The following is a 15,244-nucleotide window of genomic DNA, read 5'->3' on the forward strand; positions in this document are numbered from 1 at the left end:
AGGAAGAAAGGATTCGGTCAATAGGATAAAATTAGTTCTGTGACCTTTTCTGGATTTTTTTTTTTTAATGGCCTTAGAAAATGTGGTCTTCCCACCAAATTGGCAGTTTCGCTGTGGCTTGCGTACAGATATGCCATTACCGTGGCCTCACAGGTGGTAACCCTTACCTGTGGGAGGAGCCATCGCATGGAGGGAGAGTCTTAAATCGAGACTCAGTTTTGGCTAAATTGACCCCGGAGTGAGGTGTAAGAGTTAGGGGCTGTTACATCGGAAACTGGGGATGTACTGTATGGTGACTAACATAATATAATAAAAAATCATTATAAAAAAAAAGAGTTAGGGGCTGGTTTATTGTTCTTGTGGGCATCACCATATTCAGAAAAATAAGGGAAATCTCTTTTTATCTGTTGAGTCAGCAGAATAAAGAGCTCCCTCATGTACGCAGGCAGTGTCTTGGAGCCCATCGAAGAGACAGATAGCCAGGCCGGAAGGAAAGAAATGATAGCAGCCTAAAATGGCGGGGATGCGCGTGCTTAGGCCTGGATTCAGGGGGCATTTCTTTCTGTCGAGGTCATGGCTCCGCTGGGCAGTGGCCGTTTGCTGCAGGATGAGCTGTGTTCCCTGGAGCTGCTTTTCTGTAGGAGCAGGGCTGCGGGTGGGCATCATTTCTTCCTCAGGGCCTCTGGAGGGAGGAATTTCTTCCTACCCTGGAAGTGAGTTTCTGCTTCTCCTCATCTTACCTGCAACTTCTCTATTGGAACAGTTAGCGTCTTTAAGTTCCAGTGCCAAGGGAAGAAAGGAGCTTTCCTGCCTCTTCCCTTGAAGGACACTGAGCCACCTAAGCACTTTCCTTAGTCAGGCATGGTTTAGTTTGCTCTCACAGTCCTATAACCACTTGAACAGCCCTAAAGGCTCATTGGAAGCACGGGCGTCCTGCAGTCTTACAGCCTGCGTGGATGGGCCATTCTGGCTCTGCTCATTTTGGCTGAGCTCAGCTAAGTGACTCCAAGACTTAGGTTGGACAAGTCTGCCCTTTCTTCCCGCTGCGCTAATGAGGTAATCATGACTGTTTCCTTTTATGACAATGGCAGAGGAGCAAGAGGACTGAGAGGAAACAGAATTGCCCGTAAGCCATTAGCTACAGCAAGACATGTCCAGCCCAAAAACCAAGGCAGGGAGACAATCCACCTTTAGTAGAGGGAACTTCAGAATTGTGTGGCACGGGGCACAGATACAGGGAAGGGGGAGAACAGGGGCTAATAATTCAGTCTTCCAGAAGTGTGATCGTTCAAGAGAAAACTGCAAGCATTAGGGAAAGTATAGAAAAGCGAATTCACGAGGAGGAAGAGGAGCTAAAACAACTTGAGAATTCAGCGGGACAGGAAGAAAAGAATGAGAGAAAACAGGAATGGCTTTGAGATCAAATTCAGAACCTGATCTTATGCAATAGGAGTCCCAGAAATTGGCTACAGATCAAATGCAGAAGAACCATTAAATAAACGAATTCTAAAGGAGTCTTGCTTGGTTTGAAGCAGAATATCAATCTTTAGATCTTTAGATTTGAATCCACTAATCTAAGTCACTCCTGAGTAGTAAAATAAATTCTCCTAAAGAGATATGCATGGGTGCCTGGGTGGCCCAGTTGGTTAAGCGTCCGACTCTTGATTTCAGCTCAGGTCATGATCTCAGGGTTGTGAAATCGAACCGCGTGTCGGCCTCCACGTTTTGTGTGGAGCCTGCTTAAGATTCTCTCTCTCCCTCTCCCTCTGTCCCGCCCCGCCCCACTCATTCTCTCTCTCTCTCTCTCTCTCAAAAATCTAAAAAAAAAAAGGATATGCAAACTGTTTTCATACCATAAAGTGTATTAGGACAGTTGTGCCCTGAAGGTATTTTAGTCCCTCCTGGTGAAACAAGAGTAGCTTGAAGAACCTGAAGGAGCAATAGAGAATAGTAATCAAAGAGCAGAGAGAATGTGTACAAGGAAAGACTGAAGGAAAGGGAAATCTGTGTCGTTTAAGTTTGGAAAAAGAAAGGGTGATAGCACCCTAACTCGGAACCTCAGTGTAGGTAGGATTTAGCCCGTGTTTTAATTCTTTATGTCTGAATATTGAATTAATATCAATTAATATTAATTAATTAATTCTCGAAGTCCGAATATAATAAAGACTTCAAATGAAGCACAAGAATTTGCACTTAAACATGTCTCTTTCCCTAGATATGTTCAGGAAGAAAGAACATGAGCATCTTTCCATTTCTGAGTCTAAAATTCTTTATAGTGCCAGGAGTCAGACAACAAATCCCAGGGGTCCAGGCAGGTTTTTTACCAAAGTGTTATTTGTAAATTGGTGGTTGTTTGGAACTAAGAACGTTGTCTCTTATCCAAGACTGTTATACGTGGCGCTTAGATTTTGAGGGCAGCACATAAGGAGGGACAGAGGGAGGGACAAAGGAACTAGACTATTAAGTCCTCGGCATTACAACCACCTGGGAAGCTTTTTTTAAAAATATGGATTCCCAGGACTTATTCCAGAAAATTTGGACTCAGTGACCCACGTGAGGAGCCCGAGAATTGATTTTTTTCAGAGCGCTCCTGATTATCTGTGCAAATCACAGTCAGGTTCAAGAAAGATTGCTGTAAATGGAAAAAGAATAGACCACAAATAAAATGTAATTAACTAAGAGCACAATAGCACTGCTGTGATTACATCACAGCAGTGGGAAAGGAAGGAGAGGACTGGTCCCTGCAGTGGATAAACAGATGGTCATTTTTTTTTTTTTTTTTTGTACAACTTTTCCCTGGGCAATGTCAGGATAGCCCAGTCTATTGGTTATATTCTTGGCTCTCTAGAAAGGAAAAGTAAAACGGGCTAAATATGGTCAGCATTGTTGAAAGCAAAATCTGTACAAAGATCTCTCTCTTTCTTTTAATATCAAATGTCACATCTTCTGTATGCTTTATTTCCTGTTGGAGTACCATATTGAGAAAGCCCAAAGGATTGTTTCTGCTTGGGCCCATGGTCAACCACTGTCCATGTTGTCACTGTGTGTGATGGGTCCCAGGGACCACGTGTGGAGTCACATTTATACTCTTGGAGACTTCTGGCAATTAGATCCATGCTAGCCTTGTCAACTTCACATCTGCTCCAGTCAGCAAGGCTTGCTGCTTGCCCTGTGATTTTCCCACTTAAGATTCTCTTTCTAATTTCATCAGGTTTTATTCATACGTTTGAAATACAGTGTTCTAGTGCTCGCTTCGGCAGTGCATACACTGAAAGTGGAATGATCCAGAGAAGGTTAGCATGGCCCTGGCACAAGGATGACACGCAAATTCATGAAGCTTTGAAATATAGTGTTCTTAACTTTCTCTGACTAGTGAGAAATATGGGAGAAATGTTAATTCTAGCTCTGTTGTTGACTTAATTCTAGCTCTGTTGTTGACTTGCTGTGTGACTCTGGGCAAGGCTCTCACTCCCTCTGGTCTCGGTTTCCTCATCTTCCTAGCGAGGAGTCTCTCAGAATCCTCCAGCTCTGGTATTCTAAGAGTTTCGAATTTGGGAAATTGAATAGAGATCCTTTTCTTTTCTTTTTTTTTTTTTTAAAGATTTTATTTATTTATTTGACAGAGATAGAGACAGCCAGCGAGAGAGGGAACACAAGCAGGGGGAGTGGGAGAGGAAGAAGCAGGCTCATAGCAGAGGAGCCTGATGTGGGGCTCGATCCCATAACGCAGGGATCACGCCCTGAGCCGAAGGCAGATGCTTAACTGCTGTGCCACCCAGGTGCCCCTAGAGATCCCTTTTCTGAGCGAATATACCTGTGCCGAGAAATGCTACTGTTGTAAAAGGAAGTGCTTTTGGAGACAGGCCAGAATTGGGGAAAGAGGTGAAGTTCTCAGGAGACAAAAGCCCCATGTGTGAATCACTGACTCATCACCTCAATGACTAATTCATCTGATCAGCTGTCAGTTCTAAAAGATGGCCCATCAAATATTGGCTGGATAAAATATTGAAGTCCCAGCTGCTAACCCAGAGAGGGGCGTTGCAGCTTTTCCAAAAGAAAGTTCAAGATGTAAGTGGACTGGCTCATTTCTGCTTCTGAATTAAGATTCTTGGAGTGCTTCCGTTGGTCTCTGATGGATACCAGAATGCACTTAGTTTTCCACATTCTTAAGAAGCTCAAAGCAGAGGACTGGAAACATTAGGCAGAAGCATGTGTGTGTTATATGATGGGATTTTGGCAACCAGCAGGATGACAGCCAGCCACAAATAACTGTTCTAGAAAAGGCAACCACAGAAATGTTCATTGGAATCACAAAGGACACTTGCTTGGAATTCATTCTGGCCTTCATACTTGCTATTTTTGAGTCCATGATGCACTGTTCTTCCGAAACAGGGTACGGAGCCGTCCACATCTATGCACTTCCAGCCCTCAGCCCCGCCCCGCCCCACACAGCCACATCCGGCAATCCAGCCCCGTTCTCCCCATTCTCTGTGTTATACTATAAACCATATAATGATAGAGTGGCATCGCTATACCGTCTAATATTCATTGGTCTCTTACTTACTTCTGGGTCCCTACCTTTTTGGCCTCCACTTAATTCATTAATTTTCTTGTTTTTATCCTCATAATACTCCCATGAAGCAGGGGTGATGACGATGATGCCCATAATACAGTTGGGAGAACTGAGGCTTAGAAGATAAAGTAACTTGTTGCCCCAAATGACCCCATTAATAAGTGGAAAAGTGGGGGGCTGTCTCCATTGGTAGGTAGAGCATGTGACTCTTGATCTCAGGGTCATGAGTTCAAGCACCATGTTGGAGTAGACCTTACTTTAAAACAACAACAACAAGAGTGTAAAAGGGATATTTCAACTGGGCTCCGTCTAACTCCAAAGCTCGTTCTCAAAAATCTGAACAAAAGTTATTTTAGGGGCGCCTGGGTGGCTCAGTTGTTAAATGTCTGCCTTTGGCTCAGGGCGTGATCCCAGAGTCCTGGGATCGAGCCCCGCATCGATCTCCTCCGCTGGGAGCCTGCTTCTTCCTCTCCCACTCCCCTTGCTTCTGTTCCCTCTCTCGCTGGCTGTCTCTCTGTCAAATTAAAAAAAAAAAAATCTAAAAAATTTTTTTAAAAGTTATTTTAAGTTCAAAATTTTTGAGACATGTGATGTCTTTGTCACACTGAAATCACACGGAAATTCACCTCATGATGACAGGTGGATACTCCCCCCTCCTTAGCCCCCCACTGTCTCCTCAGGAAGCAGTGTAGCAAATGTGCCCAGACCCCAGAGGGGCTGGGCTTGGCGCCATTGAGAGTGGTCACGTGGCTCCAGAGGCTGCCCCTTCAGGTTCTGCCTGGAAGTGCAGGCTCCGGTTTAGGCTTGGTTCCTTCGTCTCTTTCTGAGCCCTTCACTCCTGAGTGCTCTTTCTTGGCTGTATGGAGCCCAAGTCTCTGCTGCAAACAGTACGTAATGATGGAAGAAGCCCCCGGCATACTGATGAGGAACCTGACCTTGGAGTCTGACTCGGTTTGAGCCCTAGTTCTGCATTTGCAAGTTGTTTCATCTTAGACACAATGTAACTATCCGGACTTGAGCCGGGTACCCTGGCAATAGCGATGTCCATCTTGAAGAGTTGTTGTGCAGATCATATGCTTTGGTGAAGTGCCAAGTATAGTAGGTTGTCAGTAGGTAAGAGTAGTGCTTTTGTTGTTGCTTTCTCCTCCGTGCTTCTAGAACAGGGTTTCTCAATAGCGGCACTATTGACATTTGGGCTGGAGAATTATTTGTTGTGGGGGGCTGTCCTGCATGTTGCAGGATCTTTAGCAGAGTCCCTGGCCTCTACCCAGGAGATGCCGATAATGCCCTCACACCCCCAATCTGACAATCAGAAACGTCTTCAAGCATTGCTGAATGTCCCCTGGGGCCAAAATAGCCCCCAGCCGAGAAACATTACGCTAAAGCCTGGAATTACCGGTGTTGATACTAAGATAAAATCACCCCATCAAGTAACTACAGAACCCAGAAGCCTAAAAAGATGCATGTGGCACAAAAACAAGAGAGAACACATGCCGGCATGGATATGGAGAAAAGGGAACCCTTGTGCACTGTTGGTGGGATTGTAAATTGGTAGAAAACTGTATGGAGGTTACTTAGGAAATTAAAAATAGAACTACCAAATGATCCAGTGGTTCCACTTCTGGGAATATATCCAAAGGATATGAAAACACTAACTCAAAAGGTATCACACCGGGGTGCCTGGGTGGCTCAGTTGGTTGAGCGTCCGACTCTTGATTTTGGCTCAGATCATGATCTCAGGGCTGTGAGATCGAGCCCCACATTGGGCTCCATGCTGGGCATGGAGCCTGCTTAAGATTCTCCCTCTTCCTCTCCCTCTGCCCGTCCCGACCCCCTACCTGTTTGTGTTCACAAGCACTCGCTTTCTCTTAAAAAAAGATATCTGTACCCCCATGTTCATAGCAGCACTCTTTATAATAGCCGGACATGGAAACAACCTAAGAGTCCATCGATGGATGAATGGGTAAAGAAGATGTGATAAACATATATGGAATATGATTCCACAATGGAATACTATTCAGCCATAAAAAATGAAGAAATCCTACCCTTTGTGACAACATAGGTAGACCTTGAGGACATTATGCTAAGTGAAATAAGTCAGAGAAAGACAAATGCTGTATGATCTCACTTATATGTGGAATCTTAAACAAGCAAACAAAAAACAGCCAAAACAAAAAAACCCCAAAACTTGTCGGAAAAGAGATTAGGCTTGTGGTTCTCAGAGGCAGAGGGTGGGGAAGAAGGGGAAGTGGGAGGAGGGTGGTGCAAAGGGACAAACTTGCAGTAAATAAGCACTGGGATGTGGTGTAGACATGATGCCCACAGCTGATACTGCTGGCGGATATACAGGGAAGTTGTTAGGAGAGTAGATCCCGAGAGTTCTCATCACAAGGAGAAATATTTTTCCTTTTTTTCTTCTTTCTCTTCTATCGTTTGAGAAGATGGACATTAGCAGAAACTTTTGGGAGGATCATTTCACAATATATGTAAACCAACCATCCTGCGGTACACCTGAGGCTCATACAGTGACATATGTCAATTATTTCTCAATAAAACTGGGGGGAAAGATTTATGAAGATAACGCTCATGATTTTCAGTGCAGGGCTTGTAGTATAAGGCTTCTCTCAAGCACTGAACCATGAAAGTCAGTTCTGAGTTAAAAAGAAATGATGGCCTTTTTCTTCTTTCTTTCTTTCTTTCTTTCTTTCTTTCTTTCTTTCTTTCTTTCTTTCTTTCTCTCTCTCTCTCTCTTTCTCTCTTTCTTTCTTTCTTTCTCTCTTTCTTTCTTTCTCTCTTTCTTTCTCTCTCTTTCTTTCTTTCTTTCTTTCTTTCTTTCTTTCCTTCCTTCCTTCCTTCCTTCCTTCTTTCTTTCTTTCTTTTCATCCAGTGCTGCACTGATTTTGCAAAAGCAGTGATTTTATGACAGCTCATAAAACCGCAGAATCCTAGAGTACACCTAACGGAGGTGTAATCTGGATCAACTCCTGTCTGACACTTGAATTTGCAATGAACCCAGTGAGTGGGAGCCCATACAGAGTCTCTCCCCGAGGCTGAAAATGACAGGGACCTCACTCCCTCACAGAGTAACTCCCAAGTCCACATTGGAACAACCCTCACTCTTACAGAGGATCCTTTGGGGTGAAAGTGATGTTCCCTGCAGTTTCCACCGGTTCTCTGGTCCCTGCTCTCTGGGACCACATAGAAAAGGCCCTCTTCACAGACTCTGAAATGTGAATGCTTATGGTTTGTGGTCCATTCTGGAAGCTGGGACAGGTCAGGGAGGAAACACTGTCCTCTTGCATTCAGCATATCAGCATCGCCTGTGTGTGTCTTAGTGGCAGTGGTGGAAACACCTACTTCCAGGAGCCTGCTATGAGATCCCAAGCGTCTTGCCTTCTTCGGGTTTTGTGGGCTCCATCATAATTGCCTCATTATTGGTCAGGTAAACTGGGTTTAAAGTATCCATAATTACGAATATAATGGAAGAATTTTGTCCACACACTGAGACCACATAAGAGACACATTTGGGGAACGCTTGCATTTTCCAGCCCTTAGAACAATTGCTATAATTGTAGAAATTGTGCAAATTCAACTGTCTTGTGAGCTGGCCCCAGGCTTTTTGGCCTATGAATGTCATGCCTCAGGTCTCCCCTCTACAAAAAGTTTCCCCTCTGAAAATCATATTTTTCTGCCCCCATAGCCGGTAATATGGTCACTTGTAACCTCCCTATATTCTTGATGAAACAAAGACATCAAGTGTCCCGTTGATATTTTCCTCCACAGTTTTCACCAGTCGTGCATGGTGAGGGCAGTGGATGGTCTCTCGGATCCTTTTCAGCAAGGACAGTCTGTGATCTTACACCCTGGAGTCATGACCGTGGAGTCTGGGGGCTGTGGCCTGGCGGCGCTGGGGGGACAGGCAGGCTCTGACCAGGGTGGGAAGCAGATGTGTGTAGGCAGGCCAGTTTGATACTCCACAGCTGGGGCCTGGAGCCAAGTCAATCTCCTAGGCACACCCCCCCTTTGTAGCCCCCTCTATTCATGTCTGAGGCCCCAGAGAAGAGTTCAGTGGGACCAGAGGCTGCTTGACACTTGTCATGGCAAGTCCTGTATCCGCTGGCCCTGCCAGTTTCTCCTTTCCTCACTCTACACTCAAGCTCGCCACTGCAGCAGTGGGAGATCAGTGCACAGACCCGCTCCCGTTCTAAGGTTCCAGTTCCCTAGCAAACCCATGCCAGGATCCGCAAGGAAACATCCCCCTTCTTTCTCCCACCCTGAAAGCAACTTCTGCCGTCAGGGACTCTTTGGCTCTCTTCCCCACGGTGTACGCAGCAGCAGTGGGGACTTTAGGCCAGGGGAGAGGGGAGGGGTGCACAGTCCTAGGGGAGTTAGGTTGGGGCACATCTATGAGGAGGGATTTGCCGACATCCTCCTTCCTGTCCCTTTTTTGAGAACCTATGTTTAGCCCATTTGAAGCACATGTGCAGTTATATTTGCAAAATGAATAATTCAGGTTTACTGTGCTCGTGGATTCTTTTTTTTTATGGAAGTATGGTTGATACACATGTCACATTAGTTTCAGGGGTACAACATGGTGATTCAGCTTCTCGATGCCTTATGCTCTGCTCACCTCAAGTGTAGCTGCCGTCTGTCACCATACAGCACTATGACAGCTCCGTTGACTATATTCCTTGTGCTGTGCCTTTTGTGTTCACGACTTAGTCTTTCCAAAGCTGGGAGCCTGTGTCTCCTACGCCCCTTCGCCCGTTTTTCCCATCCCCCTCCCACCCCTTCCCTCTGGCCACCATCACTTTGTTCTCTGTATTGAGGGGTCTGCTTCTGCTCTTTGTTTGTATTGTGCTCTTGGATTCTATGTCAGGAATTTGAGCAGAGAACAGTGGGGATGACTTGTCTCTGCTCCACACACGTGCCTCAGCTGGGAAGACGCAAATGGGTGGGGTGACTCAGGGAGCTGCACGCTGAAATCACGCAGAGACTTCTTCACTTGCATGTCTAGGGACTGAGCTAGAGTGACTCAAAGGCTGGGACTCATGTCCAAGGTCCCTCCCCAGGCTCGGCCTTCTCAGCACACGGCAGCTGGGCTCTGACAGGGAGCACCCCAAGGGGGAGTGTCCAGGGAGCAAGCATGGCAGGGGACCCAGCTGGAAGCTGCAAGACATCTTCTGTCTTGGCTCCTCGGAAGTCACATAGCATCACCTTTGCCGTATCTTCCTGGTTTCACCTGAGCCACTAAGACCACTTCAGACTCAAGGAGAGGGAGATTAGACTCTACTTCTTCTTCCTTTTTTTTTTTTTAAGAGAACATTCTTCAACTAACATCTTTCATGAAGATAGAAGTGTTTTCTTTTTTTATATTCTTTATTTATATTCCATTTTGTTAACATATAGTGTACTATTAGTTTCAGGGGTAGAATTTAGTGATTCATCATTTGCATATAACACCCAGTGCTCATTACATCAAGTGCCCATCACCCAGTTATCCCTTCCCACCACCTGCCTCCCCTCCAGCAACCCTGTTTGTTTCCTAGAGTTCAGTGTCTCTTATGGTTTGTCCCCTCTCTGTTTTCATCTTATTTATTTTTCCTTTCCTTCCCCTATGTTCATCTGTTTTGTTTCTTAAATTCCACATATGAGTGAAGTCATATGGTATTTGTCCTCCTCTGACTGACTTATTTCACTTAGCGTAATACCCTCTAGTTCCATCCATGTTGTTGCAAATGGCAAGATTTCATTAGACTCTACTTCTTGATGGCAGTGGGCCACCACTTGGAAAGACACAGGGTGAATTCCAGCCTGCTTTGCTCCCTCAGCCAGTGTCCTTGGGCAGAAACAAGCTGTATGACCATGTACAGTGGCCCTGCCCTCTTCTTGGTCTGCACACAACTCCTTGTTGGTCATCAAGGTATTCCCAGTCTCCCCCATTCTCTCATGATCTTGGATAAGTCCAGACGAGATGGACATGAAGCTTTTTATAGGCAGCTGGGGAACACAGAATTATACATGGGAACCATCAATTGCACAATGGTGGGAAAGGTCTGATCATGGAAGTTCAAAAAGGGTCTAGAGGAGCATATGAGGGGAGGGGCACTTCACGCTCAGGTTAGGGAGTGCAGGTAAGACTTCCTGGAGAAGGAGATATGTGGGGAGGAATGCTTTTCAGCTGTTAGATAAGTAGGTTCTCTCTTTTTCCATTCCATTCCATTCCATTCCATTCCATTCCATTCCATTGGTTCTTAGCTGGGATGTAAATTCTATGAGAACAGCACTTACTGGTTGCCCCGTGTTCGTTTTCTGAGGCTGCTGTAACACATTACCACCAACTTGGTGGCTTAAGACAACGGAAAGTTATTTGCTCAAGTTCTAAAGGCCAGAAGTCCAAAATCAAGCTGTCTTCGGGGCTTTGCTCCCTATAAAAGCTCTAGGGGAGGGTCCTTCCTTGCCTCGTTCAGCTTCTGTAGGCTCCAGGTGAGCCTTGGCTTGTGGCTGCGTCCCTCCCGTCCCTGCCTCTGTCTTCATCTGGCCTTGTCTGCTCCCTATGTTTTCTCCTCTTTTGTCTCTTATAAGAACACTTGTCATTATAGGGTCCATCCAGAAGTATCAGATGAGCGCATCTCAAAATCCTTAAATTAATTGCATCTGCAGTGACCCTTTTTTCCAGATAAGGTCACATTCTCAGATTCCAGGGGCTACGGTGTGGACATATCCTTCTGGGGGGCACCATTCAACACACTACACCCACTGTGTGCATCCCAAGTGCCTAGAATACTGCAGGATGCCTAGCAGGTTGCTCAATAAATATTTTTCAATTGAGTTGATCTGCACCAGCCTTAAATCATCCATAGGATTGTCATGTGATTCAAAACCAACATTTCCATGTTGAGACGGTATAGAGCCATGGTTTGGGGCACAAGCATCAACATTACGCTTGCTGGGTTCAAGTTCTTGAACCTCCTCCCCTTGCTGCCTGTGAAATCTTAGGCAAGTTCCTCTAGCTTCTCTCTACTTCAGTTTCCTCTTCTACAAAAATGAGATAATAATGAGATGAACGTTCTTGGGTAGTGGTGGTGGTTAAATTAATATATGCAGAGTGCTTAGAAGGATCTAGGACTTGGTACCCAGTAGACTCTAGCCTTTATTATAAAAATGAAACAGTGATGTGACAGTGTACCATATGTAAATAATCCCAATTGTTTGATTTTGCCAGATCCCCTCTCCACTTTAAGAAACAGCTGAGAGTGATGCCACTCCCCTAAGCTTAGCTGATTCAGAGGTCAGCTGCCACCGACATAGGAATCCAGTGGTGATTGGAAGCACCAGCTCTCCCTGCTGACAGGTCCAGGGCAGTGGCGAGAAGGGGGGCTGCGAGCACAACCCTGAAAGTGGAGTGACTGTTGCCTTACAAGCGTGAGAAGCAGCTTCTGTCCCCAGGGCAGCTGCCCGCCTCCCGCCTCTCGAATACCCCCCTGCCCTGTGATCAGCTCCTGCCTATTACCCTGAGGCCCTCAGCAGGAATTCCAGGGCTGCTCAGCCTGCCTAGGAGCTGTCAGCTACAGTGGAGGATGATAAAAACAACTCCAAGGGCAGAAGAAGTAGGACAATATGATAGATGGATTTGAGAAGAATCCAGATCAGTTGTGGGGCAGACTAGGGTGAGAGGCAGGAGTTATCTCAGCAGGTTATTAAAAATAAATAAATGAAAGGTACTTTGTGCTTTCCAGTTGCTAATTTTTAAAAAATCGGGGCACCAGGGTGCTGCAGTCCAATCAGTGTCTGACTCTTGGTTTCGGCTCAGGTCAAGATCTCGTGGTTGTGAGATCGAGCCCCGTGTCGGGCTCCGCACTCAGTGGGGAGTCTGCTTGAGATTCTCTCCCTCTCCCTCTGCCTCTCCCACTCCTGCATACCCATGGTGTCTGTCTCCAAAATAAATAAATAAATCTTTAAAAAGAAAAAAATCATCTAGTTGTCTGAGTGATGCCCTCCTCAGGTCCTTAGGAGACTTGCTTTGTTAGAGAAAAATGGCTAAACCCAGTGTTGTTCAAAGTATGGTCCATGGGCTGTGTCTTGTCTATGACAAGATAACGACAGAAATTGCCAGTTTGGAAACTTTAATAGCAATTTGACATTACCATGGCAACAGGGCGGGTGACCGGTGGACCTGTCTCACCACACAGACCGGTTTGGGTGTTGCCTCAGTCCCGTGGTGAGTGGCAGGCGTCATGAGCCGGGTGCGAGTACTGGTGTGTGAGGGGTCGGGGGTAAAACCCTAGTCCCTGACCACAGAGAGGCTGAGAAGTTCTGCCCCAACCCAGATGGCAGAGAGATGATAAGCCTCCAAACCACACGTTTGCCTCAATATTTAAATATTGCCCTTGCCATCTTTGTGCATCGTTTATCTTTCGATTTCGAGGAGAACTTGGAAAGTCCTTAGAATAGCCCCTCCCGACACTTCTCACCTTAAAGGGGAAGAACTTGAGGCCAGGGCAGACCACAGGGCTCTCAGAATGACCCAGCCCGCTGGTGACCTGGAACTACGCCCAGGTCCCCGGGGCTCTTTCAGAGCTGCCGCTCCTCTCCCGTAGCGAATGCAAAAGCAAATTTCAGCCCCTAACAAGGAGTCACAAAGTCCAGATTAACACCCCAGAGTGATATGGTTTTCTCGGGTGCAGCCGGTTGACAAACACAACTCAGGCCTTCCGTACAGGGTCATCGGCTGTGCTGTGGTCTGCTCTGTTAAAGCAAAGGACAGGAATCTAAGACACTGACCTTTTAATATTAGCCACACAGATGTCTTGGTTTGTGATCTTGAGAAAATCAGTTAATGTCCCAGCTGATCCTGTAAGTAGGAACAACAATAAAATTTGCTTTCCTTGGGGACATCCTAGGATTTTTTGTCAGGCTATTAAAAGAGGCCTAGAGAGATGGTTTGGTCTGGGAAGGCAGAAGTAAAACTTGGCTCTTGATTCTGTAATTCTCCATGGTTTAAATAAATCATGTGGAGCCGGGGGGAGACCCTTAGCAATTGGCTTGTTCAGCCCTCTGTCCTCAAGTAGGACTGCACTTACACCATTTCTAAGTGATGCACGTTTCTCCTATTTTTCAAGAAGGGAAAGGAGGTTGTACAGTTAAGTGGCTTTTCTTCTGGCCAGTGCTGCCATGGTCACGATAATATTAATGGAGTCAGATAGGGAGGAAGTACGGCTTCCTCAAGGCACAGTCCCTACAGGTGGAGAGTCAGAAGGGATGTCCTCGTAGCTCAAGGATGGCGGCACTTGGGTTCTAAGTGTGTCCTATGTCGAGTGGAGCCCGATGCAGTTCTGATAAAGAACATTATTAAGATGTCCTCAGGCTTTTCTTCAGATGGTATAATTTTACTGGCTTTCAAATGCCCTAATTGGAATTTTCCCCAGCCAACTTCTGCTTCACTTAGTAATTAGCTCCAAGTTCTTTTTGCCACTCCTTAGATGGGAATCCCATGCTAATAATAGGTGATGTGGATTTTCCACAAGGTTTAAATATTCACCACTCAACCTTTCAGCACAGAGCACTGAGGCCACCCTGGCATCCTTCACAGGAGACAGAGTGGTGTGGGGACAACAGCAAACATTCTCACTGGTTTCGAACCTTCACTTCCCCACCTCTGATGGCCTCGGACTAGTTACTTAATATTTTGTATCTCAGTTTCCTCATCTATAAAATGGAAATATTTGTAGCATATACTTTGAGAATCGTGAGGATCAAATAAGTTAACACATGTAAAATGCTCAAAATAACATCTAGCAGTGATGGTAGCTGGCATTATCTATCATGACCCGAAGCCTGTGTTTGCTTCAAGCAAAATGGAAGGATTCTCAGAACAAGAATTTTCACTGTCCATTTATTAAAGGGTTGGGTTTTTTTTTTTAAGATTTTATTTATTTGACAGAGAGAGAGACAGCCAATGAGAGAGGGAACACAAGCAGGGGGAGTGGGAGAGGAAGAAGCAGGCTCCTGGCGGAGCAGGGAGCCTGATACGGGGCTCGATCCCAGGACCCTGGGATCATGCCCTGAGCCAAAGGCAGACGCTTAAGGACTGAGCCACCCAGGCGCCCCTAGAGGGGGGTTTAATTTGATTTTCAGTTCTGTTCCAAATCATACTCATTGTGTTCAATATAGAAAAGAAGTATAGATACCCAGTTGTGGTTTCTTCCTGGGAAAGGGAGTGGTAAGGATTCCACATTGCCATTGTAACGGTGACCTCTGTGCCTCACCCTGCTCACCTCTCGCCAAATTCCACTGTGTTTGCTACCAGCTCATTCAGTAAGACAGCGGGTGTAGAGGGGTCCGCTTACTGTTTAGACGAAGTGTCCTTTAATCACTGGAGTACGGTAATTTGCATTAAAATAAATTAGAGGTAATTGCATTAACAAAACAAAAAGATTGTGATGTGAAAGGGTGAAATATAAATTACTTACATGTTCTATGAAATCTATTTGTGGCTGTCTCCTATCTCTAAAGAGAGTTCATATAGATACGCCTTTAAAAAAAAGAATTTAGACAAAGAGGTCACATAAGCAGTGGTACCCTACTTCCTCTGCAACAATTATATCTTCATACATTGTCCTTCCCCAGGACATAGCAATATATCAAGGTCAAGGTCCCAATATTCCAAGG

The 15,244-nt window shown here is 45.6% G+C and overlaps 1 protein-coding gene and 1 non-coding gene across 9 annotated transcripts in view; both read left to right on the forward strand.

Annotated features, from left to right (window-relative positions):
• PALM2AKAP2 (PALM2 and AKAP2 fusion) overlaps window positions 1–15,244 on the forward strand; it is a 564,113-nt gene that overhangs the window by 319,797 nt on the left and 229,072 nt on the right. The gene's annotated exons all lie outside the window — the stretch shown is intronic.
• LOC113260678 (U6 spliceosomal RNA) lies at window positions 3,247–3,351 on the forward strand. Its single transcript, XR_003318058.1, has one exon. It is a non-coding gene; the product is annotated as a U6 spliceosomal RNA (small nuclear RNA).

The sequence above is a fragment of the Ursus arctos genome, unplaced genomic scaffold (genome assembly GCF_023065955.2).
Source record: "Ursus arctos isolate Adak ecotype North America unplaced genomic scaffold, UrsArc2.0 scaffold_18, whole genome shotgun sequence".
NCBI lineage: Eukaryota > Metazoa > Chordata > Mammalia > Carnivora > Ursidae > Ursus > Ursus arctos.